Here is a 26,053-nt window from a genome sequence, read left to right as displayed (position 1 = left end):
ATTCTAAAGGAGGGGTTTTAATGACAAGGCTAATTCCACAGCAAGGATTTAAAGACTTGCAAACAACCCATCAGAAACTAGAAAAATATCTTATTTGTAGTCAGTACTATAGATACAACAATTTAGTGTTTATTTCTATTTTTTATGACAAAGGAAACACGAATATAAATCAGCCCTTTGTTTCTTATAAGAAAGACAGTAGCTGTCTATGATCAAGGACCTTATGTTTTGATTCAAACCTGAAAAATCTAAATTGATAACTCAAATAAAAAATTCCAGCTATGGCTAACTCCCTTTTTTAAAAAATTTCTTCACTTAACTGCCATGATGTAAGATTGGCTAGTTTCTCTCCAGTTTGCTTAAAATGTTCCAAAGCAGCAATAATATTTGCTCTCTTAATGCAAAGGACTCAGTCCAGGTCTTGTCATCAAATCATTGCATCTATTTATCCAGATCTATCTACCTAGATTCTTGTTTCTAAATGCATTTGAATCTAAGCCACTCATAGCTCTGACATATTTTATGTTTGCACATTAGATTATTTTGCTGTGCTGTTAAAAATTCACTTTCAGTAAAATGAGATTGGATGATTTCTAATCTTTTATATCCAAACTTCCTGTGTTTTAGAATTCTCCAAGGAAATAGGTATCATTTTCTATGATAGTATATTTTATGGTTTATAAGCCTCAATATCTGGAGTTCCTTCTTAATCATTTCTGCAGTAATGACTGAGGCCTTTTGCTGTCATTTACCCAGGAAAGACAGTCGGTTTGGGGACAAGAGAGAGAACAAATTATGACAGGTATGAACAAATTGAAAGAGAAATACTAGCAATGTTCTAAGAAGCAGAAACTTTCTAATTCTCTGTTATTAAATTGAAAGTGATATGAATTAATGAAAGCAGCAAATCTAGCTGTGACATAAACATGAAGATTGAAAATGTAAAAAGGAGAAAATAAGTCCTTCTAACCAAGTTGTAATATAATGAGATATCACCATTTTCAAAAGAAGGTGAACTTCCAAAGAAACATACAATCCCACTGGTGTTCTCACAGGAAGTTGTTTTGGGAAAGAAGGAAAAAGAAAACTGTCAGTGTTCTAACAATAACTAAGGCTCCTGTATTATGCACACAGGAGATTCAACTGAAGAGAAGGATGAGCTAGAGAATAGAGGTTTTCATATCTGTCCATATTAGCATAAGAAAGGTAACAGTTAGATTCATTATCTCTGTTTTTGTATTATTTTCACAGCTATAAATGTAAATATATGTAAGATATATTCTTCCAGTTATACACCAAACTCTTCATGGTGACTTTTTTTTTTTTTTAAAGACTGGCACCTGAGCTAACATCTGTTGCCATTCTTCTTCTTTTTTTTTTCTTTTCTTTCGCACTCAAACCCCCAGTACATAGTTGTATATTCTAGTTGTGGTCCCTCTGGTTGTGCTATGTGGGACGCCGCCTGAGCATGGCCTGATGAGTGGTGCCATGTCTGTGCCTAGCATCTGAACCAGCGAAACCCTGGGCCACAGAAGCGGAGCGTGCGAACTTAACCACTCAGCCACGGGGCGGGTCCCCCATGGTGACTATTTTTGTTTGTTTGTTTGTTTGTTTTTGGGTTTTTTTTTTTTTTTGAGGAAGATTAGCCCTCAGCTAACTACTGCCAGTCCTCCTCTTTTTGCTGAGGAAGCCTGGCTCTGAGCTACCATCCGTGCCCATGTTCCTCTGGTTTATACATGGGACGCCTACCACAGCATGGCTGCCAAGCAGTGCCATGTCCGCACCCGGGATCCGAACCAGCGAACCCCGGGCCGCCGAGAAGCGGAACGTGAGAACTTAACCGCTGCGCCACCGCGCAGGCCCCATGGTGACTATTTTTAAGGAGTGACATTGTGGGGAGTCAGAGGGTGGAAGACTTCCACATTTTAATTTGTATAATTCTGTATTGTTTAATTTTTTATGTGCATGTATTTTATGCAGTAAAACATATATCTGTTTCCTTTGTAATTCATAAACAGAAACCATGATATACCCTATAGTTTAAAAAAAATAAAACCTGTCCTGGCCACCCATGCTAAGAATTAATTTATGCTGGGCTAGACCCTTGTGGCAAGTTTAATAACTAAAACCTCTTAGCTTTAGTTATTTAGTGGCTTTTTCTCTAGAACAAATTGTTTTAAAGTGAAATTCTAACATAATACAGACAAGTAATATATTGTTTCTAATGTTACTGCCCTTTTTTAATTAATAAAAATGCAGCCCAGTACTTAACTCAATCACTGCTTGCCAGGAGATATATGATCACAATTCATGGTTTACCAATTTCCCCAAGAGCATGCCAGAGGCAGGAGCCTCAGGGATTTCTTTTGCTTTCCATGTTTGAATTTCCCATAGGACACAAGTGATGGAAAATACATGCATGTGGGCACAGAGCCTAAAGGACTCACTATTTACAATATTCAAGGTACAGGGTGAGCGAGGGATTAAAATTGCTGTAAGCAGCCACTTCTATCTTGGCATCACTTTCTAAATCTTACCCCTCCAAAAATAATCATCATCGGATCTTCCGTTTTGGTGCCAGCTCTATTGCTAGTCATTTCATATACATCTCATATACACTGTGTCTAAAATGTAATTACTAGATTCATTCTTCAGAAAATGTTGCAGATTGGATTCTCCAGGAAACAGATTCTAAAACAGAAATTTGCACACACGATGTTAGAGGATGTGCTCTTGTGGTCAACATCTGGACAGATGTGAAGGAAGTAGGATTGGGCAGAGGAAGCAACTGGGCTGTGGTAGAGTCCCAACAGAGCCTCATCCAGTCTGACAGTAAACTCTGGAGCTGGAATGTCCCTGAGAAGTTGTCCCAAGTTGGAGCAAGGTCAGGCATTAGTCCCCAGCGCCAACAAGTCTTTAGATACAGTCAGGAGAAGTACGTTGGGCAAATGGCTCTTTCCAACCCAGTGCAGTCACCAGAGAGGGGATATTCAGCAGCAAGAAGTCTGCCACACACTCTCAGCAGCTAGAGGAGTGCGTGCTTCCATCCTGAAGGGTGGATATGAGCAGTGCTCCACAGTGTCCAGCACACTAAATATACTGACCTCTTTCTATGATAGAGTGTTGGCACTTACCAGACTGAATCATTTAACTGAAACTGTTGTTCTGTCTGGCTCATTTGTACACTCTTAATATGCCGCCATGCATAAATATTCTCTAGTTCATTCACTAATTCATTCAGTTTGGTTCAATTCAACAACTACGTATTGAGTACATACAATATACAAAGCACTGCCTGGCTCTGATGATACAAGAATGGATAAGGCATTGTGCAGAAGAGTGATAATCTCATTATAAAGTATTTGTTGAGCTTTTACCATGTGGCAGGTTCATTTAATTCTCTAATAACCTCGTAAATTTAATTCTATTTTTATCCCCATTTTGCAGTTGAGGGGACTCACGATTGGAGGGGTTTAGCAACTTTCCCAAAGTCACTCAGCCAGTAAGGTTTGGAGCAGGATTTGAACCCAAACTGGAGCCCCAAACCATCGGGATCACCTGGCTTTCCATGAGGGAAATAGTAACATAGGAAGATAATTTCAGTATAAACTGATAAGGGCTAGGGAAGAACGCTAAGCAAGAATGTGCATGAGAGAGCAGTCCAGCCTGGAGAGGTGGAGAAAATGTCCTGAAGGAAGTGATACTGAGAGCAGATTTGGGTGATGATTAAGATTATCAAGGTGAATGAGGGTTAAAGGGCATTCTAGGCAGAGACCACCACAAACAAAACAAAGAAGTGAGGTGGAACCACAAGTAGTTCAAGGTTACTACAGCATAAACGTTCCAAACAAGGAGTGGCAGGAGGTGAAATGGAGATGGAGACAAAGGCCAGGTCGCGTGAGCCTGCTAAACTGTGCTAAAGAATGTTCGCTTAATCCTAGAGATGAAAAACAATTTAAGGGCTTAAAATAAGGAAAAACAGGGTAGAATTTGTGCTTTGAAAGCTCTCTCACTTAGTGGAGGATCTAGGGTGCAGTGCCACACTGAAGACATGTGAATTAGTTGTGGAGGAACAAGGAAGAGAGAAGACACTAAGATGGCTGGTAGCTGACTGATCTTTGGCGTGGTTGCTAACGAACACAAGAAATTCAGAAGGGTCTTCGGTGGAGAGAGGGTGGGTCAGACTGTGACGAGGAAAGGCTAGAGGCTAGATGTCTAATTCAGGTTGTCTAATTCACTTGTGTTTAAGGAGATTATGGAACATATAAATATATCCACTGGTCAGTTGGATAGTCAAATCTGAAGTGAGGGCTGGATATAGTTTGGAGATTTATTAGAATGTAAGTGGTAGTTAAAACCATGGGGACAGTATAACCAGAGGGACCTACAACTAGAATATACAACTATGTACTGGGAGGCTTTGGGGAGAAGAAGAAGAAGAAAAAATAAAACAAAACAAAAAACCATGGGGAAAATGCCATTGAGGAAGTTTTCTACATTAGGTGTGGAAGATAAGAAGAGCAGTGGACTGAGCACCAAACCTTAGGGAAGGGCAAGCAGAGAGGAGTTTACAAAGGAGGACAAAGGGTTAGAGAGGGAGGAGGAGCGTCCAGTGTCATAGAGAGAGCTTTACAATGAAGAGAGTACTTCCCAGTGTCAAAAGCATGAGATAAATCAGATAATTCCAGTGCTGGAAAGTGTTTACGGTGTTTGGCAATATGCGAGTCATTGCTGACCTATCCAAGATCGCCTCTTGGAAGTGGAGAGGGTAGGAATCCCAATATCCTGAATTGGAAAGGTGAATAGGAAGTAAAAGTGGAGTTACATGGTGTTGAGAATTCATTCAATAAGACTGAAGGTAAATGAATGCAAAATGGCAGCTACAGGGGACCTGGTGTCAGAGGGACATTGCTCTCTTTAAAAAAACATTTCCTAGACGACTAATAGATGTCAGATGCTAGGGAGAAAAAATGATTGAGATCTGATCCCTGCCTTCAAGGGACTCATAATCTAGAGCAGGAAACAAACACAAGTAGCCACAGGAAAATGTGATGAGAGTGGGAATAGCAGCACGGTCAAAGAACCGTAGGAAGAGGGAGGAGGAAGCCCCTACTTTGCTTAGAGGTCAAAGAAGTAGGTGAATTAGTGGATCAACAGATGATCAGCAAGAAATGGAACAGCTGTGGACCAGCATGGAGGTGTATAAAAGATGAGCACATTTGTTGAAATGAATGTTCAGTGTGGCTGAGTGCTAGAGACTGGTGGAGGCAAGAGATGATGCTAGAAAAGTAAGACTAAGTCCAAATCACAAAGGGCTTGGTTTGCCCCATTATAGATTTGTACTTTTTCTGCTATGTGATGTGGGAGCTTACTGAAGAGCTTTGAGCAGACCAAGTAATATGAACAACTGTGTTTTATAAGCTGGTAAGAGAGAAGAGGGTGACTTGAAGGAATCAACTCAGGAGTTAGGAAGACCAGATATGAGACCACTGTCATTTATGACAGGAGAGTGACTAATGCGGCAAGGATGAGAACAAAGAGGAGGGATAGATTTGAAAGAGAATATGAGATAGAATTCATAGAATATGATTATGCTGATATGGAGTTGAGGGGAGGAAAGGACCAGTAAAAGGTCATTGCAGATTTCTGAATTGGTGCCTAGAAAGATGTCATTAGAATTCATTGAAATGTAAAACCTATAACAAGAAAGCTTTCAAGTTTATAAAATATAATGAATTTGATCCTGAGCTGCTCATGTGACATCCAAGAGCACAAACATCCAAGTATACAGTGCAATATGTATGGGTGGGGTCGGGGGTGGGATTTGGAGGTAGATATTCAGTGGATAGTAGTTAAAGCAGAAGAATGAATAGAGAGAAGAGAAGGGACTGAGGACAGAATCCTAGAAAATATACATGTAAGGGGCTGTAGAAGAAGTGGAAAGTGTCTGGACCAGCCATTGTGGGAAATAAGAAGGAGAAAAGGCCAGGAAAAGTATAAAGGTTATTAAGTGGCATTGAGGTGGCCTACAATGGAAAATTTGCTTTTGTAGGGGGTCTATCCACAGTGCTATGTAAGTTTATAGTGCAACGTTAGGTGACCCACAAGAATAGGTGAATTGAACCATGTGTGGAGTTCGATGGGCACATAAGTCAGGAGGAAGCAATGTCAAGAGATTTGAGGATACATATCTTTTGTTGTAAAAGCAATATAAGTACATTTTGGAAAATAGGGAGAATCTTCACGTTTCCACCATTTACACAACTCATGTTGTGTAAATTGGTTTACTGCCTTCCACATAATGTACCTAATTGCAACCATAGTTTACATATGATCATCTATCTTTTTCTTTTGACATTATAATCCATGCATTTTCCATGTCGTAGCTTAGCTATTACAATTAATTGATGGGTTCTTAGTCAGTGTTTCAAATCACAATTTTTGGATACTCTAGACCACAGGTCAAGATCATCATTTTTGTGAAACCAAAGAGGATTGTGAAACTTCAACCAAATTATCAAGAATAAAGACGGATATGACTCATTTTTGTCTTACTGTTAGAGATTCGTAGTATTCTGATTTCTCTTATCTTGATATTTCAAACATCATTCTTCCCTTTTGCCAACTGCATTCCTCAACCATTTGAAGTTAGGGCTATTAACATAAGTTTGTTCAGAGTACAAATCAAGGTCCGTATCTACTAAGTGCAAGGATTACATTAGATAGGTCTTCCTCCACCCCCAGACCCAGGGCTTCCCTGTAGAAGTGTACTTAGAAGATATTCTATATATTCTTACCCTGGATGCAAGATAAGAAAGTTATAAAATTTCACTGGTTCTCATTTCTCTACCTGGGGCCAAAGGGCATCTCTTGTTTTCTCCTGGGTTGGAAAAACTTTATTTCAAGTTTGCTGAAAGACTGGATGATTTAGTGGAGTGAGAATTTATTTTACCTTATTGCTAACCTCTGCAGTCTTCTCTGGCAAGAATGGATCCAAAGATTCTCATTGTTCAAGTTAGAACTAAAGATGCAATAAAATTTGCAAAATCAAAACACACTCAGAATCCTGAGACTGTGTTTTTCATGGTGAATGCTGTGTTAACGAGTCTTTAGAAACATGGTCTTGATCTGTGATCTGGAGTATCCCCAAATTGTAATTTGTCATACTTATTAAGAACCCATTGATTAATTACAATAGCTATGTTACAACAGAGAAAATGCTTACATTATAGCATTAAATTAAAGTAAAAGGATAGATGATCATATTTAAGCTATGGTTGCAATTATGTACATCTTGTGGAAGGCAATACAGCAACTGAGATACGAGTTGTGTAGATGTTGAAAATGTGAAGATTCTCTCCCTTTGTTTTCCAAAATGTAGTTATATTGTTTTTACAACAAAAAGAAAATCCATCTGTGCTTGGCACAGCTAGGGAATATGTAAAGTACATTCAATAGATATCATTTTATACCATGGGAGCTTATAAATCTTCTCCATTCTCATGACCTTCAGCTCTGCTCTACTTGGATAACCAGGCCCTGAAGCTTGCCACTCACTCTCTGGAACAGCTAAGCCTCTGGAATCTTAAATCCCATATTCTATCCTCAGACCCCAGCTGCCTGTCTTTCTAGCTTTTTCATGCCTTTACCATGATAGTTGCTTTTCAACATCATCAAGAGCTCCAGTTCCTTCACAGTCTCTTTATTCCTAGAATGAACTATTTCTCCTGCCTTGATATCTCCAGGGTCTTAAATTAAGTCCAGTGCCTTGACTTAACATTTCTACCTTGGATAACAGATATAACTTCTTTTCATATTTCCTTGTCTAAATTCCACAGCATTGATTTTTTTCCACAGATGCATTATATTGGGAGAACATCTAATTTTTTAGGAATATCAAGAGATTGAATCCCAATCAGGAGACAACTTGGACTACAACTTATGGCAGAGATTGGTAATTGCCTCCTCCATAACCTTCTTTCTTACTGATAGAATCTAATTTTCTTTAGCATGATAACATGCATAGCCAAAGATTGCATTTCTCAGATGCTCTTACAAATGAAGGTAACCAATGAGATATATGCCGTAGTCATCTGGGTAGGTGTCCCAAAACACTCTTTAAAGGGAGCTGACTCATCCGGGAGGTGTGCTTCTTTTGGCCTTTCTCCTTTCTCCCTTCTTCAGTCCTTTAGCTGAGATGTGATGACTGGAGCTTCAGCAGAAATTTTACAACCAGGAGGAAACCTTAAAACTGTCTCTGCATGCTAAGGATAGTGGAACAGAAACCTAGAAGGAGACTGGGGGCGTTGACAATATTGTATAATTATGAAATAGCCCTGGACCACTTGCTTGCAGACTTTTTCTCATATGAAAGAAAATAAACTTCTATCTTTTTTTTTTTTAAAGATTTTATTTTTTCCTTTTTCTCCCCAAAGCCCCCCAGTACATAGTTGTATATTCTTTGTTGTGTGTCCTTCTAGTTGTGGCATGTGGGACGCTGCCTCAGCGTGGTTTAATGAGCAGTGCCATGTCTGCGCCCAGGATTCGAACCAACGAAACACTGGGCCGCCTGCAGCGGAGCGCGCGAACTTAACCACTCGGCCACGGGGCCAGCCCCTAAACTTCTATCTTTTTCAAGTCACTGTTATCAGATAATTGTTACTAACAATTTGGCTATTCCTAATAGACACACTACTTAGTTCATTCATTCACTACCATGTATTTGCTGACTGCCTCTTCTGAGTTCAGGATTATGTTAGGAGTTTGGGTAAAACAAAGAAAGTATAAGAATAGAATAAGAATATTACAAGTACATCCCTGTTTCTTCTATTTAAGGAAAGACAAATATACTTTTAAAATCAAGATGAACTTCATGGCAATCTATAATTTTCAAGTACACTAAAAAGTACAGGCAATAAGCACTATGGGTTACCAAAGATGGCAGAGGTGAGACGTGGCCTGTTGTGATTGAGAATGGAGGTGATGAGGTTTGAGTTGAACTTGAAAGAAAGGATGGGGTATGAAGTCAACTTAGAAGAATCAGTTGCCTTTCTGTGCTCTAATAATGAACTTACAAAAACAGAACTCAAGAATACAATTCCTTTACAATCGCAACAAAAAAAAACAAAGTACCTAGGAATAAATTTAACCAAGGAGGTGAAGGACTTATACAATGAAAACTATAAGATATTATTGAAAGAAATAATGACATAAAGAGATGGAAAGAGATTCCATTCACATGGATTGGAAGAATAAACATGGTTAATATGTCCATACTACCCAAAGCAATCTACAGATTCAAGCAATCCCAATCAGAATCCCAATGACATTCTTCATGGAAATAGAACAAAGAATCCTAAAATTCATATGGGGAAACCAAAGACCTCGAATTGCTATAGCAATCCTGAGAAAAAAGAACAAAGCTTGAGGCATCACAATCCCTGACTTCAAAATGTACTACAAAGCCATAGTGATCAAAACAGCATGGTACTGGTACAAAAACAGGCACACAGATGAATGGAACAGAAGTGAAAGCCCAGAAATAAAACCATACATCTACAGACAGCTAATCTTCGACAAAGGTGCCAAGAACATACAATGGAGAAAAGATAGTCTCTTCAATAAACGGTCTTGGGAAAACTGGACAGCCACATGCAAAAGAATGAAAGTAGACCATTATCTCATGCCATACACAAAAATAAACTCAAAATGGATCAAAGACTGAAACTGTAAAACTCCTGGAAGGTAATGTAGGTAGTACACTCTTTGACATCAAACTTAAAAGGATCTTTTCAAATATCATGTCTTCTCAGACAAGGGAAACAAAAGAAAAAATAAACAAGTGGGACTTCATCAGACTAAAGAGCTTCTGCAAGGCAAAAGAAAATAGGATCAAAACAAACAGACAATCCACAAATTGGGAGAAAATATTTGCAAATCATATATCTGATAAAGGGTTAATCTCCATAATATAAAAGGAACTCACACAACTGGACAACAAAGAAACAAACAGCCCAATCAAAAAATGGGCAGAGTATATGAACAGATATTTTTTCAAAGAAGATATACAGAGGCACATGAAAACGTGTTCAACATCACTAATCATCAGGCAAATGCAAATCAAAACTACACTAAGATACCACCTTTCGCCTGTTAAAATGGCTCTAATCACTAAGACTAAAAATAACAAATGTTGGAGAGGGTGTGGAGAAAAGCGAACCCTCATACTCTGCTGGTGGGAATGCAAACTGGTGCAGCCATTATGGAAAACAGTATGGAGATTCCTCAAAAAACTAAAAATAGAACTCTCATATGACCCAGCTATCCCACTACTGAGTATCTACCGAAACAACTCAAAATCAACAATCCAAAGTAACACATGCACCCCTATATTCATTGCAGCCCTATTCACAATAGCCAAGACATGGAAACAATCTAAGTGCCCATTGACAGATGGTTGGATAAAGAAGATGTGGTATATATATACAATGGAATACTACTCAGCCATAAAAAAGACAAAATCACCCCATCTGCAACAACATAGATGGACCCAGAGGGAATTATGCTAAGTGAAATAAGCCAGACTGAGAGAGACAAACACCAGATGATTTCACTTATATGTGGACTATAAACAAACACATGGACAAAGAAAACAGTTCAGTGGTTACCAGGAGAAGGGGAGTGGGGGACAGGCACAGGGGGTGAACGGGTGCACTTGTGTGGTGACACACAAGAAATAATGTACAACTGAAATTTCACAATGATGTAAGCTATTATGAACTGAATTTTTTTTAAAAACCTCAAAAAAATGGTTATGATAGTAAGCTTTATGTTATGTGTATTTTACAATTAAAAATAAAAAATTAATTAATTTAAAAAGTATATCAACTGCATCAGACCTGTAGACCTCAGAGCAGGTCCTCAGAACACTCTGTTGGACTGTTTCCAGGATTCAAATTCCTCACTTTGATTATCAAACTCCTTTAATGAACCTTAAAAAAAAAAGGGGGTGGGGGTCAAACCATTTCTTCTCATGCTGGAAGGAAAATCAAGAGCAATGGCTGAGAAAGGGAAATAAAAAGTGTCATCTCAGGAGATACTAAGGACCGCAGTCTGGCCGGACTCATTCTGTTGTGAGCCCTCAGCTTAGACAGCCAGCCTCTCTCTTCTGGAGCTTTCCCTTTTTCGAAAACACCACAATATTACAGCATGCTTGAAGATTGTTGGTTGAACTCTGTACAACACTGTCAGTTGCTTAGGAGTTTTATTATCCTACAACCTTGACCTTTCTTCATAAGGTTGCTATAAGAATAACAACTTTATATGAGATTAATATTTCACAGCCCTTCGTTTTAATGCCCTAAATTGCCTGCTAATGCCTATGGTGTTTTTGCTGAATGAAACCGCTCTTCAGGGTATACTTTACTGGGACCTTCCTGACATGGTAGGAGCTGCCTGTGGCTTCCTTTGCTCAGTGTCTGTGCCTTATTATGTTTTTGTCCTGTTGTGCTGTATTGGCTAATGTATCATGTCATCACTAAAGGTTTTGTTGTAATCTTTTACCAAACGTTGTCACAACCAGAATGCATGCATCTTCCTGTGGTCACAGTTCAGAAAGCTACACAGGCTATTTGGTCACTTAAGTTACCTGTAGGCAACATTTAACCATCTGTTTACCACCGATGTAAGAAAGAAAAAAACTGACTACAGTAAAAACTAATACATTTCTATTTCCCCCTTTTCTCTCCAATACGGATCCTAACATGTCTCTAAGCCTTCAGTCAACTGACCCTTCTCCTCAATACTTTCTTTTCTCATGACTTGGTTCCTGTCTCTTCAAGTCTTTAATAATATTAAACGGTGTTTCTCAGATTTCTTCTACAGCCATTTAGTATTTCAGCATAAGGCTAATCTTTCAGTTACTCAACGCCTTGAGTAAATGTCTTAACCTGTTAATGAATACTTTGGCCTGTTTTGATTTTTACAACCTGACTTCATTTTCAAAAACCTGGTACTGTTTAAGAAAAAAATATCACAGGCTGTGTGCTGGGCATGTCAGACACCAAACTTATATAACCTGTGAGAAAAAGGTCTTTGGGGAAGGTCTTGGGAGATGAGAGAGAACAAATCTTTATCCATTCCGGCTGTAAGATAAGGACCAATGCCTTTGCACTCACTTTGTTTTTGCTCCTGAGACCTGAGAGTGGGTGGCAAAGATTATGGTCCTTCTCTATTTGTAAGGCACTAAAGACAAATATTTTCACCATGAGGAGCAATCATCTTGGTAATAGCATTCTCTTCAGATGTTCTCCATTAAAAAGCCGCATGGGGGGGTGGGTCTTAAGTCTTTGGAAAGGTTCCAGCTTCACTGTTAGGTATGATGGAAAAATTCCATAAACAACATTAGAAGGCAAACTTTTTTGAGTTTGGACTATGACATTATACAATTGTACACTGCACATTCCTATTCAAGATGTTACAACAAATGAAAAGTTAACTATTCTATTGTACTTGAAACCCATACCAGCTGTGAGGGGAAAATTCACCACTTTTTACCAGGAAGATTAGAGGCTGTTTCTAGCAAGGAAAAAACCAGTTATTAAAGTTTTCTAGTTAAATAAAGACTTTGTGTGTTACTGGGGATGTGTAAGCAATTAGCTCCTGCCATCACACACAGGATACATAGAGCAGATTGTGGGAGAAGTGTGGGCAGGGGGATAAGTAGAGCCCTATTTATCCACACCTAAGCTCATTTTCCTGCCTTTCAAGGCTAACATCTACACCAAGACACCCCAAATGAGACACAAGGAACTTCAAACTCCTTTTTACAGAGAGTCGATGTAGATTCAGGATCTGACAGAGTACTTCAAATCCTTGCTCTATCACTTACTGCCTGTGGATCATGAGCCATTCACACAAACTCTTTGAGCAACAATTTCCCATTCTGTAAAACACTGTGAATAATACCTACTGTGCAGAGTTATTGGGATATTTAGCAATAATATACATAAAGTGTCTAGAATATAGGAAGCTTTCAATATTTGATAAATATTGTGATAAAAATATTGCTATAAATGTAGAAAATCTCCATTTTTCCTCAAAAATACACACACACTCACACACAGGTGCGCACACACACACACACAACCAGGGAGGAAAGGGTGGGGAGAAGAAAATGGGAGAGAATGGGGCAATAATTCTGTGTTGTTGAGAAAGAAGAGGCCTGTAGAAACGCATTTTTATTACTTTATCACTTCACCATTCCAGGTAATAATATAGAATTTACTTGAGCAATGGATTTTACATCGAGTCAGCTTCCATTTAGAGGGACGTCTCACTTTAATTTCCCAGAGTATGGGCAAGAAATTTTCTTCAAGGTAGAGAGAGAGAGAGGGAGAGATTGCCTATCAGTCATATCCTCCCCAAGAGGCTAACCAGTGTGAGTCCACCTGACTTGTCAGTCTGCGTCCACCTGAGCTCTTTTAGCAAGAGGTTTGGTAATCCAGCCATAGAATGGAAAGCAGTGGGATATGTGAAGGGGAGCAAGCAGGTGAACATTTTCTCCCTCATTCCTGCTTATCACTCCCAACCATATCTACATGTCATTCTCCATAATATCATCTGCCTCTCCAAGGCAGAGAAACCTTGCAGAGAAACAAAGCAGGGACCTCCTGTCTTAAAACACTACCTTCAATGCCTGCCATTTCATCGTGACTCTGAGAGTCTATGGTGGATACATGGTATGCTGCCTTGATCCCCCTACAGGGGCCTCTCATTCCCTCTGCTACTGGGAGAGTTTCCTACTGATGACTTACAGCGACTCCCTTCCCAGAATTGCCCTCAAAGGGAACTGCCTTGTTCTCCTAGGGCAGCCTGCATCCGCTAACTACTTGAGGTGGGGGTACAAAGGCCCTGCACCCTTGCCTCAATTTAGGAAGGGCTGTTCCAGCTCTAGAACTCCACAAGGGATCTGCTGAGGCCTCTGTTGCAACTGCATCATAATTCAAGTCTTCTTCTGTCTCCTCTGAACGGATGCTGACTTTCCCCTGTTCCCTCACTTCCTAATAGGCATACCTTGGAGCTCGCCCCAATTAACCTCCTTCATGTAAATCTCCATCTCAGAGCCTATTTATGAAACTCAGCCTACGAATGGCCTTCGACAATATTGGACAGAATCTGGTAGGACCATGTTGCTGGCAGAGCTCGTGACAATCCGCTAATCACGTGCACAGCTGCTCAGCAAGAACATGGAGGGGACAGGGACGTGCTGAGACTACCTGTTCACCAAAGGCTGATTGGAAACTTGTGTTTATCACAGAGGCAGGCTAGTGGAGGAGGGAAGCCCTTGGGCTCTAGAGCCAAGTGCCTGAATGGAATCCCACCTGTTTGCTGCTTGCTGGTCATATGACCTTGGGCAAATTCCTTAATCTCTGTGTAATTTAGTCCTCCTCTATAAATTGAATATATTATAGTACTTAACTCACAAATACATACATTTGAAAAAATATATATATATCTCAAATAGTATGTACCTCATAAGGTTCACGGGAGGATTCTCTGAGCCAACAAGTGTAAAGAGCTTAAACGTGTCCTGCCTCTTGGTGTATCCTCAGTAAATGCTAGCTTATCATAAAAATTTTGGATAATCCATGTATGTGTCTGTATTTAGGAGCATGCAGATTATCAGAGCACTTTTATCTGTTGTCCATTTTTATCTCCATTCTTCAAGACAATAAATTCCTTGAGGGCAAAGAAAAGTATTTAATGATTAAATAAGTTCTGATCCACACAGTTACACATTTATACACACCCATATATGTAAATGCACATGTGTATACATAGAGTATGTGTATGTGTCAAGCTGTCTATCTAAATTTTTTTTGTGCTAGGATATTATACAGAGAGAATCAGAGATTACAATGACCTGGGGTAGAGTAGCTAGAAAGGACAGAAGCCCAGTTCCGTTGAACTCTCCAGTGATCCACACTCTCCCCTCAGGCTCTGATCCCTCATGTTGGGAAGGCTTCTCTCTAGCAAATAAAGGAACACTTTAGAAGACAGGACCCTAGGTCTTGGCCTGATCAGCTCTGGCCTGTATCTAAAGATGTACCATAGAGACAAAGGGTTATTCTGCTTATTTGGTGCCTGGAATTGTGATGGTTAATAACCTTTTTGATTTGTAAGGTAGTAGCTCTGATATGTTATATTCATGAAAAGATTGAAGCAGAGATGATAATGCCTGTGGGTATCAAAACTTAATCTTTCTTGATATTAAATTCACGTAAAGCACCCTGAAGTCAACAAGTCGATGGGTGACATTGAGTTAAGAAAAAGTTCTTTAGCCAAACAGTTTCCAAAATATTAATCCATCTTAAAAATAAGGAATCCTTATTTACACACAGTATCCCTATTTGGTGAAATTCTTTAACTATTTCGAAAGACATTACAGTAACATAATAAAGATTCTAAGTTGGAGAAGACCACGGAAGATGTGTAATTTAATTTCCTTCACTTAATAAACGAGAAAATCAAGACTTGGAAAGATGACATGACTTGCCCAAGGTCACACAGAATTTTTAAATGTTTTATGAAGTTCTGAAGATCAAGCAAAAACCAGATAAATAAATACTCAAATACTTAACCACTTGGGTATATCTTAACTAATGCAATTGAAGGCAGGACTGTAGAGAGTCCAAGGGGAATCTGAGCCTACATTAGGGCTGTAGGATGCAACAGAGAAACTCAGCACCAGCTCTTGAAACTATGGTTGGACACCTGCCAACAGCTTTGCATTGTATACTTCTGGACTACATGTGCACAGAAAGCAAGGGTGATGATAAAATGCCAGTCATTGTCCACTGCAAACAATTCAGAATCTATCCTGAGGCTAGCTGAAAACTGGCTTGGGAAATAACAATAGCACGAGCATTGTTATCAAATACAAGGAACAATAACAATAATGCACATTAGTAGGGTGCTTTACAGATTACAAAGTATTTTCAAACACAACCCTTTCCATCTTCATGATGGAAAACTACCAGATGAGTAGGCTTGTTGTTGTTGCTATTATTATTACTACTATCTCCAAATGAGGAGACTTCGATTGGTTCAGAGGACTTGTCCAGGTCACACACTTGTGAGCCAGGACTTACATGCAGTTGTGGCTTCAAGCCCTGGGCACATTCCCCTATTCAGAGATGCTTATCACGGAGAGTACCTCAGTTTGATGTTCTCTGCTGAGCTCTCTCCTCATAGACAACTGAGAATGTAAGGTAAGGAGTGAAGTCAGAAATATGAACCACTTACTCAATACAGATATTCTCTCTCTGCCCAGAGCAAGGCCAATCAGTATAAAAGATTTTGTATGGGTATGTGTGAAGGACCAAATCTGAGATTCTTTAGAGATTCCCTGATTTGAGCCACTGAACTAGAAAGCATTTAATGTGCAGCTACAGAACTTTTGTGCTCTTACGCTTAATAAATTTAGCCTTTGTTTCTTATGAGACCAAAACTGCTCAGACTCTTTTCTCAAGAACTTTCCTGAACTGAGAAACACACAGACTTCAGTATGTGAAGGTGAACGGATCTTGAGTGAGGAGTAGGGCAGCTGAATAGTGATCCCCTTAGAATTCTGAGTAGGAAAACAGAAGAATTTTATCACCTGTAATTGCCTTCAGGATTCAATCTCCTTGTGCCCCACCCTACCCCATGAACGTTCACTACTTTTATTGCCAGACCTTAGCATGGATCTAGCTGAAGAAGCAGCCATGACAGTGATTTTCAAGTATGTTTTTTTAATAACCTCATAAATACAAGGCTGCTGAAAAAAAAAGAGCAGAAAGAAAATCTAGAAAGGATTGTTATACTTACCTAAATATTGCATTGAGGTGTATGAGGCCTAAACCAAAGAAAAATTATGGCTACTGTATTCCATGAGGGAAATGTGGGTTAAATATTCTTTGTTTGTTGAACATTCAACTTAGTTCTCTTGAACCTGTAATGCCATTTTCATTTCTTAAACTGCATTGCTAGAACCCCCAGAGAGAATCAAACCTGAATTTGTTAATAGGATCTACTCAAAGCTTGAATGTGTGTTATATGATTTGCGGAAGCATATAGTTGCTTACTGCTATGTGGATCTCACATTTGTTCTGGTTTGATTTGTGAGAAACTATTCTTAACTTGTTCTACTTATTAGCAATTCTGATCTCTAGGGTGTCCATTTATGGCATGCCAGAGGGGAGCATAACATTAGGAGCAGATTTTCCTTATAGGAAAGTGGGAAATCTGCATGAACTTTTTAAGCAGAACTTTGACTGCACTCCAATCTGGAGTACATAATTATTTCATGCTGACTGAAATCAAGAAGGAAATATGTGACTCTACTCACAGATGTAATTACAGATTACAACCTGTGCCTCATCGCTGCCATCTACTCGAAGATACTCTTTGCTGGATTTCTTAAGATGATGACTCCTTATTTCTGTAATTTACTGGAATTTTTAGTTCAATGCAATACTATGCCCTTTCTAGGCAATTTATGATGCCTGATGACATTGGTTGGAACTTGAGGAACATTTCTAATGACATGAAAATATTTTCACAAGCACATGCAAAAAAAATTTTCTCTCCTTTTCTATTTATTTAATTTTCCTTTTAAAAACAGGAGAAAAGGAACAGTCTACAGTAACTCCTGGATTCCTTTTTAGAAGTGTGACTGAATGGTGAAATTCATCATTTTATAAATATAGTTTGAATTTTTTTCTACATAAATACATGATAACCTATGTTTGTCAGAAAAAGCACATTTGCCACTTTCTTGTCCATTAACTCACCCACTAAGATACTGCCTCAGATTTTCCCTGTATACCTGGCATCTTTCCACCTATAAAAATACATAATTTGTGAACTTGAAGTTTTCCCTCATTTATAAAAATTGTAAATAAACCCAGTTCTAGTTCTGATGCCAGCCAATTCCACTATTTATACTACTATATTATTTAGATTATTTATTACTCATTCTTCGTTTGTTTTAAGTCTCTAAGCTGGTCATTTATCCATGTCATAATTGTTCTTCAATCCCCGGATAACTTTTAAAAAATCTTTTTCAAAAACTTTGGTCTGACCAAATGCTTTATTTGTATCCTTAGAGGAAAATAAATCTTTCCGCAATTAAATTATGTTTCTTGGGCATTTAATGAGTCTCTACTTAATCTTGGCTTCCAACAGCTTTCCAGGTGTAGAAATGAAGCACCCTAGGCTGTAGTTTCCATTTCTGTAAACTTTCCAATGGATGGAGGTCATTCTGGAAGTCCATCAGGAGGGCTCTAGCATAGCATTACAATTAGGAAAACTTTTCTCATCTTTTCTCCATAATACACTAATCCTTACCCTTCAATATCCAAATCAAATTTTATCTCCTCTGTGATGTTTTCTGTGATTCATCCTATTCCTACTTGAGAATTAATTCATCCTGTTTGCACAAGCAAAGCCAAATATATTTGGGAATCAGTGACTAGGAAAACTTTATCCTCAGAGTCAAGAGGGATAGAAAACTGGTTGGATGGGCTCAAAGAGACATTTTACAGTGAATAGTAAGAGAGTTTTTGTTGAAGAGCCTTGACCATCTTATTGTATAGTGGCTTTGGAGTCAAACAAATCTAGTGTGGACCCAGCTAAATGAATACAAATTTAATTACTTTTATAGATATAGGCTGTTTATGTACTCTATTTCTTCTTGAGTGAGCTTTGTTGGTTGTGTCTCTTGAGGAATTCATCAATTTTGTTTAAGTTGTTCATAAGGTACCCTTATTAACCCTTAAATGTTGGTTCTGATAGAAGCCAAAATTAAGGATAGACTCATTGAATGTATAAGAAATATAATTTAACTTGTTGGATCTGTAGTGAGCTTCTTTTTTTCATTTGTGATATTGGTTATCAGTGTTTTCTCTCTTCAGTCTGGATAAAGTTTTATCAATATCATTGATCTTTTCAAAGAATCAGTTTTTAATTTCATTGATTTTCTCTATTGTCTTTCTGTTTACTCTTTCATTGATCTCTGCTCTTATTTTCTTTCCTTCCTTCTGCTTATTTCGAGTTAAATTTGTTCTTCTTTTTCTAGTTTTTTAAGATCATTGATTTGCAAATTTTCTTCTTGTAGAATATAAGCATTTAATATTATAAATTTATCTCTGAACATTGCTTTGGCTTCATCCCACAAGTTTTTATATGTTGTGTGTTTATTTTCATTCAGTTACAAGTATTTTCTAATTTTTTTTTATGATTTCTTCTTTCATCCACAGATTATTTAGAGTGTTTTGTTTAAATTCCAAATATTTGGGGATTTTCCAGATAATTTTGTTATTGATTCGTTGTTTAATTCCTGTCTCCATCTGGTCCTGAGTTTGAAGTTGTGACTTTGATCTCACTCTCTAGGCTATGAAGATGGGTCCCTACTAGTATTTTATCCCTGAAATGTGCCCTCCAGCTTCATACCCCTCCCTCTCACCCTTTAGTAGTCCTCACAGGACTCATCTGGATGTGTCTGACTCCCTATCTTCTACCTGATGTGATAGAGGGACCACAAACAATGGTAAATTTGACAGGAAATTAAATAGAGATCAATGAAAAGACTACCAAAGTACATTAAGCATTTGGCAGAGATTACATAAATAATGTACACAGAGTGAATTCCTCCAGAAATATTCAGCGACTGAAAGTGTATAATGGAGTTTTACTCAAACTTGAGAATTAACAGTGTTGATAAGATCAAAGTATAAAGGACTTTCAATCATTACTCAGACCTTTCTTTGACATACCCCACAATTCTTTCAAAATTATCTTCCCAATTTTTCCATTGGCTTCCCAGTGCAGATATCAAATGATTCATGTGAATTAATATTCTATTTGATATGAGAGTCACAACAGAGAATACTATCAGATTCAGCAAAGGTGTAACCCCCATTCTTCATCAATGATTGTAATCATACCTGTCATCGGCAATTCCTCCAACATCCAGATAATATCAATTTATTATTTACAATTATAACCAATATAGCCCAATCTATTTCTTAACTTTCCAAAACTTAAATTCATGTTACTAATGTTTTAGATGTTGGAATTATAATGAGAAGTTTTTATATTAAAAGAGTCCTTATTGTTTAGAGATACATAGTGAAGTATCTGCAGATCAAATGATATTTTTATAAAAATCTAAGTTTAATTACTTCTTTGTTGAAAGAATATACTGGAAGAAATTTTCAATTAATCTCAAATGCAGAGTGTGAGATAGTATTTGTTAATCTATCCGTACATGTGGGAAAACAGCTCAAACATATAGGATCTTATGTTTATATCCCCTCCATTTAAAGTCTTCAGACAGACATCTCATATAATAATGCACAAACAAAACAAGTCATAAACACTTGTCCTAATTTGAGGAAAGATGATTGATCTTCATGGGAGCCAGCCCTTATAAAATATATCCTCTTTATGACACCTGGAGCAAATTACCAACAATCAAGGAAGATGTTTAAACAGGCAATTAAAACTTGAGGATGTCACTTAATCCGATTACAAGCAAAGCTGGGGCTTACCTTAGGTTGGCCTCTCTGTTTCCTAACTCATAATTCCCTCTAAGTCAGCCTGAAAAAAGGGAAAAATAGACCACCCCTGACTAATAAATCGAGTTGTGTTTCTGTGTACAAACGGAAAGGGTAATTCTGAGCTGCATTTTGCCTTTCTCTACTTAGAAAGCACAGGATCCTTATTCATTTCTAAAATTAGCATCTATTTTTAATATTGTGTATTTATTAACATAAATATAGCACTAACTGTAATTATAGAGTTTAAACTAGCATAGTTCATGTATGCAAAATTTGATGAAAAGCATTACAAAGATGCCAGGTTTTTCTATCAACACTTTTGTGGCAATTGATTTTTAAGATCAGCAAATTAATTTGTGATGCTGCTGAAGGTGACCAATCAATTTTACTACAGTTTTAAGTTATTTGTCATTTTTGGAGATGAAAAATAATTTTCTATTTAAAAATCAAAACATACAATTTGCTTTTTTGGATTAATGCTGTGACCCTATCTGGTATCACTAATGGAAAGAGGATTGATTACATTGTGTTAAAAGTCTTTGGACATAAATTTAAAATGTTTTATAATCACAAAATATATCCTAGAGATAAAATCAGACTCCATTTTATTATCAACATGACTTAGGAAACTTGGCTGAACCAGAAAAAGGAAAAGGCAAAGCAGAAGGGAAAAAGAAAACAAATGGAAGGCTAGAGGTTGAGGTTTTAACTGTTCAGAAGGAAAGAAAAGAAAACAGTCCTATAAACAAAACTTGTAGTTTATTATCAACATGGCAGAGAGATTGAATTAAAAAAATCTTGGCCTGCTGACCATCTGCCCACACTCTATGTGCTGTTCGTGCTCCAAGGAAAGATTGATCCCAGGAATACTGGGTTTACTATCAGTAATGTCTCACTAACATGCCTTAGTCAACTCTTCTCCAGTCCAAGAAAAATATGATGTATAAAAGTTAAATGATGGAGCATGAATTGATCAGGAGCTTTGATGTTGTGTTTTGCAGTTGGATTTTTTCCGTTATTTTGTTTTGTTTGTTTTTTAGTCCCATTCTGCAACTCTTAACAGCTCGAATTCCATTTCAATCTCAACAGGAACCAAAGAACTGAACGCTATACTGTCCCAGCTATTAAAATGAAGACTGAAATATCATTAGACCAATGGCTAGAGGAGAAAAACAACAACAAAGTTTGTTTTGTTTGACAGTGACTGACAATGATATTATTGTTCACACATCTGTCTATAAATACTGTTGTACATCTTGCAAATCTTTCCCCTTGAGTATAATCCAGGCATGGAATTAGTTGATCAACCCGTTGTCACCATGGATACTGAAAAATCTGGCCAACCGACTTCAAATGCCGATTGTGGGCAAACCTTATTGATATCTGTTGCTGTGACTGATGCCAGTGCTCTCTCTTTCTCATTAGGAAGGGCAGCCTCAGGGCAGAGGCCCAGTGTCCCCAGAGATCTCCATCCCCATGAGTCCTGCTTTCACCCTTTACCTGCCTCAGTTCCACAGGCTCTCTTGAGGGCCTGGACCCACAGGTTCTGCTGTCTAAACTGCACAGGAATCCAGTGATACCACTGCTGGCTCCAGCTATCTGTCTCTGGGAGACTCAGATCTGACCTCTAGGGATTTACTAGTTTCTCTCTTTATCTAAGCCATGTGTGAAAAATCTTTATCTTTTGTTCTAGCTTAAGCAAAACGTTCAACCCAGAAAACCAGAAGGAAAACGATAAATTTAAAAACAAAACTTAATCCAAATTCTCGTTCACCTTTAACTCACTATGGACCTTGAGTAAGTTATTTCACTTTTAATTATTCATTCCACCAAAGTTTCCTGAGGGACTACTGTGTCAAACATGCTTAGGCAATAGGTATGCAAAGAAAAATGGGAAACAATTCTTATTCTCAAGGAGCTCACTGTGGAAAAGAGATGGACACATATACCAATGTTCACAATGCTGAGTGACACAGGTCGTGATAGAAGGAAATGACGGAGCTCCTAGAGGGTCGTCTCGCCCAAAATGGGAAGCTTAGGGTGGCCTTTAGGAGGAGGACAGTCTGAGGTGAGGCCTGAAGAACAAGTAGGAGACAGCTAGTCCAAGGGGGAAGGAGGGGAGAGAGTGAGTGCAAAAGGAGAAAAGAATGAAATGATACTGGACTTAGAAAGAAGAAAACGGTATCCTGCATGCTATTTGACCCAGCATGAAAAACTGTCATAATCATATAAATGCCATTAATTAGCTTTTAAAGCCAAACTGTAGATAAAAGTATTGTCAATGGTTTCAGCACAGAATAGTTAATAACATTAAATGTTAACATTATCTAACCATATAAAAGAAAATTATTACATCTAACCTATGACCTAGTAATTCCACTCCTAGGTATTTACCCAAGATGAATGAAAACATATGTCCACACAGAGACTAGAATAAAGATGTTCTCAGCAACTTGACTCACATTAGCCCAGCTGGAAACAGTTTAAATGTCTATTAACAGCTAAATAGATAAACAAATTGCCTATATTTGTACAATGCATCACTTTCCAGCGATAAAAAGGAATAAACTGTTGATACCTGCAACAACATAGATGAATCTCACAGACATTATACTGAGAAAAAGAAGCCAGACACACACAAAAAAGACAACACTGTGATTACATTTATATGAAGTTCTCGAAGAAGAAAATCTACACCATGATGAAAAAAGTCAGTTAAGTTGCTGCCTTTGAAAGGGGCAGGGGACTGACTATGAAGGAGCACAGGAGAAATTTCTGGGGTGATGAAAATGATGGAGATGTGGGGTTCATAGGAGTATGCATTGATTAAAACATTGAATTGCACACTTAAAGATTTGTGGCTTTCACTATGTTTTTGATCTAAAAAGTGAAAACAACCATTAAACTTTAACAAGTTTGCTTTCTTCCAGCAGTATTAGCTAGCTATTTTGAGGCTACCTCCTGTGTATTCTAGACTTGAGCAAAATTCTAGAATGGAAGTCAAGTTTCTCACTGTGGAGGAAAGGGGTAACAAACACAGAAATGAAGAAGACTAGAACTGTGCTATCCAATATGGTAGCTATTAGCCACATGTGGCTTTTGGACCCTTGAAATGTGGCTAGCCCAAATTGAGGATGTGCTGTGTCAAATACATACTAGATTAGGAAGGCTTAGTACAAAGAAAATGTAAAAAATCTCACTAATAACTTTTTGTATTGATCATATGTTGAAATGGTAAAATTTTGGATATATTGTATTAAATATATTACTAAAGTCAATTTCAATAGTTTCTTTTTTAAACACGGCAACTAGAAAGTTTATGGTGACACATGTGGCTCATATTTGTATCTATTGGACAGTGCTGAACTATAACGTAGCTGGTGGTGTTGGACTGGAATTGGAGTTATCACATTCGAATATATGAACTCATAGTTTGATCTATCGATTGATCTATCGACTGATCTCTTTTTTTCTTCTCTGAAGAGGCCTGGCAACCATGACATACCAGTAGCAATGAGCACACTTAGCCCCCAAATCTTGGTACCATTCTCCATTAAAAGGAAATATAGCTACTTAGAGAAATGGCTGATTTCAGGGCTGGGACAGAGAAAGTACAGGATGTGCCTAGAACATCTTATTTCACAAGAAAGTAAAAGATTGCTAAAAAAATGATGGAGTATATAAAAATGACACAAAAGAACCACTGGGGTTCCCACTAGCCAAATCTAGAATAATTTGAGTATCAAAATAAATGATGATAGCAGTGAATTATAACCTACTGAATAAAATAAGAATCCATGAATCCATATCTATATAAATAAATAAATAAATAGGAAAAATGCTTCCTTATAGTAGAATGCCAGCTAATAAATATAGAAAAAAATGATGGAAGTAGAAAATCATCAATGGATACTAAAACTAGTGGGTAAAAGTTTGATGAGAAACAACATTATTTAGCTAGTTTCAAAGTATCTACTGTATATTAATTACAAAGGAAAATATTTCTTTAGTTTAGAAGAGCAATTTAAAAACCTTACAATTGAAAAAATTTTCAAAATAGACCCAGAACAAATTATGTAATCTTGCTATCTTTGTGTTTTTAAATATCACTGAGAGGATTCAAACATTTCCCCCTAAATTTGATGAAGGAAAATTAACCTCATCTAAATTTGGTTTGTGCACCACCATTAGAGTCATCTGGATTCTTTTTACAAAATCTTTATAAGATGTAATAGGCAGAAAGCCTTCACATCCCGAGGAACATGGCAGCAGCAATTAAAAATATTATTTACAAAACTAATTAGCAAATTCGATCAGGAAGAAAGCAAGAAAAAAGAATATAGGAAGTTACACTGTCATTTTTCATAGTTATACTTATTATTGTTATACTTAAAATGATATAATTTTAAAGTGTCAAAAATCTTTTGTAAACCTTGCACTGACACTTCTTAAAATATTTTATGTAATTTAAAAAACTGCTATACATCATAAAGGTAAAAACAACTTCATGGGAATTACCTATAAATTAGATATTCTACTCTTAAATAGACTCAACAACAGAAAAGCTGACTTTATTGCCCAGCTGAATAAGTTCCATACTAAAAAAGCAATAATGCCATTACCCACACACACATGTCAGAACAATTTAAATCAAGCAACAAGTAGTCAGTAACTCTATGATAGCTAGCACTAAAATTTAAAATTCAATCACATGCCAATAGCTGTATAATTGAACCCAAGAAGATCCGGCAGATTTATTTATTAATTTGTTTGTTTAATTACTTATAAGATAACTTCTTTTCAAAAGATTAGCGTACTTACAACAGAGGGCATACAGAATATGGTATTCAAAATGTAAAACAAAAGCTTTCCATGTTACATCGATGGCAGGTTTGCATGTGAAGAGGAAGGTGCCTACTTTCCAGAGTTTTCCGAAAAAACAAAAGAGTGTTCATGGAATTGAAAGCCAAACATCCAGCAGCTGACTCCGAGGGAGCTTAAAAAGACAAAAGGAAGCTTCTTTAGGAAAGAGTTAAGTGCTCTCACAAGGAAGCAGGTAGGAGTGCGGGAACAAAAGTTGAATAAATAAAATGGCAATAAAAACTGGCAGACTATGAATCTTTAAACTTCAAACTAACATTTGTCATCAGGTCAAGAGTCCCAAATCCTTCACTGTCCAAAACCTCTTGGCCTTCACTAAAGCACTTCGTGGGGACTGTGGTGTAATATATTTTACAAGTTCCCTAATTTGTACAAGACCAAGAAACAGCAAATCATCCTAATCTTTTGGTAAACATGGCATCATCTACAAAAAGGACATAATATCAGATTTATTTGATTATCAAACCCTTCAGAGCGGCAAATAATTTACTATGCTTTATTAAATTTTCTGCATATATCGAAAAGAAGAAAATACTACTCTTTTGTGTGTGTGTGTATATAAAAGAGCA

At 37.5% G+C, this 26,053-nt stretch overlaps 1 protein-coding gene across 7 annotated transcripts in view; it reads right to left on the bottom strand.

Annotated features, from left to right (window-relative positions):
• The window catches only part of LMNTD1 (lamin tail domain containing 1), a 365,312-nt gene that overhangs the window by 315,384 nt on the left and 23,875 nt on the right, over window positions 1-26,053 (bottom strand). The gene's annotated exons all lie outside the window — the stretch shown is intronic.

This window comes from Equus quagga, chromosome 1 (assembly GCF_021613505.1).
Source record: "Equus quagga isolate Etosha38 chromosome 1, UCLA_HA_Equagga_1.0, whole genome shotgun sequence".
In the NCBI taxonomy this organism is placed as follows: domain Eukaryota; kingdom Metazoa; phylum Chordata; class Mammalia; order Perissodactyla; family Equidae; genus Equus; species Equus quagga.
The sequence above is the reverse complement of the archived record's forward strand: the minus strand, read 5'-3'. Positions and strand labels throughout refer to the sequence as shown.